Source organism: Pteropus vampyrus, unplaced genomic scaffold (assembly GCF_000151845.1).
Source record: "Pteropus vampyrus isolate Shadow unplaced genomic scaffold, Pvam_2.0 Scaffold134, whole genome shotgun sequence".
NCBI classification, from domain to species: domain Eukaryota; kingdom Metazoa; phylum Chordata; class Mammalia; order Chiroptera; family Pteropodidae; genus Pteropus; species Pteropus vampyrus.
The window spans coordinates 2,422,210-2,426,995 of NW_011888915.1; the positions used below are offsets into that span (position 1 = coordinate 2,422,210).

Consider the following 4,786-nt stretch of genomic DNA (forward strand, 5'->3'; position numbering starts at 1 on the left):
ATTGTGTCTCATTGGGACCACAGGCAAAGAACTACCTAAGGACACAGGGGACAGGCTGAGGATAGTACAGGAGGAAAAAAGGCTCTAATGACATCATGAGCCATAGGACTAATCAACTGTGGAATAAAGCTACCTGAAGAATTCTTGTTAGAGAAAATGATATAGCTTGAGTATTCAGGCCAATTGAAATTGGGGTTTTCTATAACTTGTAGCCTGACTGATATGCACCTAATAGTCAAACTACTATTTAGCTATTTGGGAGTTTACCCCCCAAATGAAAAAAATAACATCAATCCAAAGAGAGAAAGTAAACATGCCTTTTAGTATGTTGTCATCAACCATCTAGTGGGTATCAATTAATTTCCATTTCTTTACATCTAAGGAACACTTAACAGTCTTCTGGATGCCATGCTCTTAAAGTCACCCTGCTCTTAATTAATCCAATTGTCCAAGGAGAAGATATTCTTCTGTGACAAGTTCTCCTGTCTCTTAATTAAAGGACAATTTAAGCAAGAGTAGCAAGCCTTTTCACAAATTTGATAAAGAAAGAAACTAGATAATTATTTACCAGATAATGAAGGAGAGGTCAGAGAGATTCACTATTTTGTTAAATCTCTTTAAATGTTAGCAATGAAATGAGAAAGTCCCTACTGTGAACATATACTTTTAATCATTAGGCATCTGAAAATGTGAAAGTTTATTACTGAGCTAGCACATAATTTTTTCAAACTTTAAAAAGAAATATATGTGTGTATATATATTTACATACACATTCTTAGTGTATATTATGCACTTATGTATGCATGTATTCTCCCTCTCACACATGTACACGTAAACATTAAACAGGCACGTGCAGACATACATATGTAAACATATGTAGAAAGGTCTGGAAGGATACACAAACTGAATTCTCTGGATGTTAAAGCTGTGGAGGTAGGTTGAATAAGACAGAGATCAGAGGGAGCTAGAGAAGATGATGTCCACTGGTACTTTAACTTTATATAAAAAGTATAAATTTGTTTTGTTTTACAGTTATAAAAAAGGCTTGTAAGTACAGGAGCCTAACCAATGATCATACTTTTTGACTTAATTTCTCCTTACAAACTCATCCTATAAAATTAATTTTAAATGTGGAAAAGACTTATATTCAAAGAGATTTTCTACAAAATTATAATAGAAAAATGTGTAAACATGTTTATAATCATAGTAGATTCTTATGCAGTATTTAGCTAATAAAATGGTGGTTATGAAGAATTATTTGACATGCAGAAATGCTAAGTCAACAAAGAAAAAACTCAGGATACAATTACATATGTATAGCATTATCTTTACCATGTAAGAAGGCTAAAAGTTATAAAAATATATGCCAAAACAATATTAGTATTTATGTCTAGATTCATAGAATGTTGATGTTTTTATTCCTCCTTATTTATAATTTTCTGCATTTTCTATAGTCTAATTTTAAAATTTAAAAAGGTATTATAAAATCCTTAGCAATATAAGAATATATTTGACTTAAACACTACTAAGCTTAAATTAATCGAAAACACATATATTAAAAGTTTGTATATTCAAAATGAATACATAACACTTTAAAATACAGATGAAACACATTTCAAAACTTGATTTTATATTAAACCACAATGATAATCTCAAAAATTTTAAAGTATGGAAATATATTTTCCTGGATAGAACACAATAAAATTAGAAATTAATAACAAAAGGATGACAAAAATAATACCCACTTGAAAATTATGACCAACCTTCAAAGTAAGTCTTAAAGAGGTAATCCAAATTCAAATTACAAGCTCTCTGAAAATTTAAAATAGGAACACGACATGTTAAAACTTGTGGGCTATGGTCTAAATGGTATTCAGTGAAAAATTTACAGCTTTTTATGCATTTACTAAAAAAATGAGGAAGAATGAAAATAAATCAGCTTGAATTTAGTGGAGGGAAGTGCTAAAATAACATAACAAACTGAAAGAAAGACTACTTAGAGGCAGAAATAAACTATTTAAAATCTCAAATTTATAAAAACTAGAAATTGTTCAATAAAATATAAATAATTTTTAAAATTTTAACAAAATTAAAGCTTATTTGACACCCAAAGTTTGTCAAATCTGATCAAGGAAAAATGAAAGAAGAAATACCACATTGGAAATGAGATAGAGGACATAACTTCAGGTACAGAAATTTTTAAGTTATAGTACCACAGTATGTTTAACTTTTAAAACACATTTAAAAACTGGGATAAAATAAATATTTTCTAGGAAATAAAAGACCTAAACTATCCATGAAAGAAGTAAAAACCCTGAATAGACTATTAACTATAGAAAAAAATAAAGACATAACTTCCTTTTTTAAAAAAAATCATCAGACCCAAATGGTTTTACGAGATTTCTTTCATAAAAGATAATTTCCCTTCTTTAAAATAAAGTGGAGCTTAGAAAAACATGAAAAAGTTTCTAGGTTCTTTTATGGAACTAGAACAGCCATGAAACCAAAAATCTATCTGATAGCACATTTGCAAAAATACTTTGTGCCAATTTCATTTATGAATATAGATTTTTTAAAAAGCTAAGATATTAGCAACACAAATCAAGAAATTTAAAGAAAAAGATGTATCATCATCATGTCGAGTTTATGCCAAGATGAACCATCTTAAGCATGATTCAGTCTTAGGAAATATAAGTATCCTTTACTTGCTATACTGTATCTACCAGAAACCTATAAACATAAATGTCTTTAGTCATCAGGTGGTAGAATTATTTCCTTTAAAGCAAACAGAATATAAGGATGCATATTTCTGTCACTGCCATTCAATATTGGACTAGAGGTAGTAGAGTATAATAAGACATTTATTTGTAAAAGAAGACACAATCCTATAATTAGTTTCACGTATTTTAATCAATTACCGAGAAATGAAAAATTTATGAATCCTTTCTATAGATTCAGACTGAAACTTCTCCATTTCATTGCAGCAAAATCTGTAAAGTTATTTGTAAAGGTACCCATATTTCTATTTTCTCTCTTGTTCGAATAGAAAATATTTCCCTGCCCCTTTCAAAGATCACTCTCCCCACTCAGGCTTTGGGTCTCATGCCTTCTCTCCTCTCAAGAACTTTGCTCATGCATTTTTTCCTTCTCTCTCTCCTTCACCTTTGATTTCTTTCTTATGGATTATTTACTCATCTCAGCAGACAAAGAAACTCTGCCATCTAATACTTTTTGAACAACAGCAAATTTTTCTTGACCCTCTGCCCTTTCTCCTACCACTTCATTTTTTCACTCCTTTTGCAGCAAAACTTCTTTAAGGGATTAACTCTCTACTCTAGCTCCTCATCTTCCACTATTATTCAACCCATTACAACCTGTATTTCACCCCAGCATGGCTTTCACACCTTAGCATTTACTGTAACCGTTTTTGTTAAGGTTGCAAACTACACCTCCTCTTTCCCAATCTCTTAGCAGCTCTCGACGAAATTCTTGATGGAGCTTTCTCTTTAAAAATCCATTCTTGGATGTGGCTCCACAGTGTAGCGGTTAGCACACCTGCTTTACATGCAGAAGGTTCTGGGTTCATGCCCCAGTGGAGCCACAATCCATGGTCTATGGCCATGCCACCCTGAACAAGCCTGATGTCTGATCTCGGAAGCTAAGCAGGGTTGGGCCTGGTTAGTACTTGGATGGGAGACCACTTAGGAAGACTAGGTGCTGTAAACATAAATAATAATAAATAATAAAAAATAAATAAATAAAAAATCCATTCTCTCTTGGCCTCTGTAACATCATTCTATCCTGATATTTCTCCTCCCTCATCTTCTCAGGCTCCTTTGCTATTTTCTCCTCCTATAGTTTTCTGTAGTTTGCTATCTCTTCCTCCAATAACTGGCATCTAAATGTCACATTGACTCAGTTTAGAAATAGTTATTTTCTTTTGTAATTACATTCTCTCCTTCCATTATCACATCTGGTCCTATGGCTTTGAATTCTATATGCTTCTGAAGTCTGAGTTTATATATCTAGAACTGATCATTCCCTGAGCTCTAAACTCATCTATGCAACTACCTGACATATCATTTCGATGTCAACTACATATTTCAAAATAAACATTTCCCAGACAAAATCCTTGATCCTCCCTCTCCCTTGACGAACCACTATTCCGCAGAGTCTGTTATCTCAGTAAACAGCACCACAATCCATGCAGTTACCCAAGCCAAAAGCCTAATAATCTTCTCCATTAAATCCATCAGTTAGTCTGATTCATTCTACTTCATGCTTTATCTTGAATGCATCCAATTCTCTCTATCTACTGCTGCCAAACATGTCAGGCAACCATCACCTCTCAACTCCTCCATTATAACCTCCTCCTACTTCTACTTTTATTCACTGGAAGCTTTTCCTTTTACCTAGTCCGAGCAATTGCTTTAAAACATAAATCAGATTGTTTCACTATTCTGACTTCAATAGCTTCCAACTGTACTTAGAATGACATTTGTATTCCTTGCTCTTGCCTAAAACTCCTCATAGTACCTTTGTTGTATCTGCCTCTCTAAACTCCCACCTCGTCCACTGTACTCTACCTACTTGGATATTCACTTTCTGGTCCTTGAACTGCCAAACTCTTTCCAGCTTCAGGACCTTTGCACTTGCTGTTTACTCTGCCTGGCAAGTTCTTCACATGGCTGAGTCTCTGGTTTCAGGCACCATCTCAGGGAATCCTTCTTAAAGTGTCCTTCTTTCTCTTTCTCTCTTTCCTTCTCTTTCTCTCCCTCTCTCCCCT

At 33.2% G+C, this 4,786-nt stretch overlaps 1 pseudogene; it reads left to right on the plus strand.

Annotated features, from left to right (window-relative positions):
• Positions 1 to 3,610: 3,610 nt before the first annotated feature.
• Positions 3,611 to 3,726, plus strand: LOC111744403 (annotated as a pseudogene).
• The last annotated feature ends 1,060 nt before the right edge of the window (positions 3,727 to 4,786 follow it).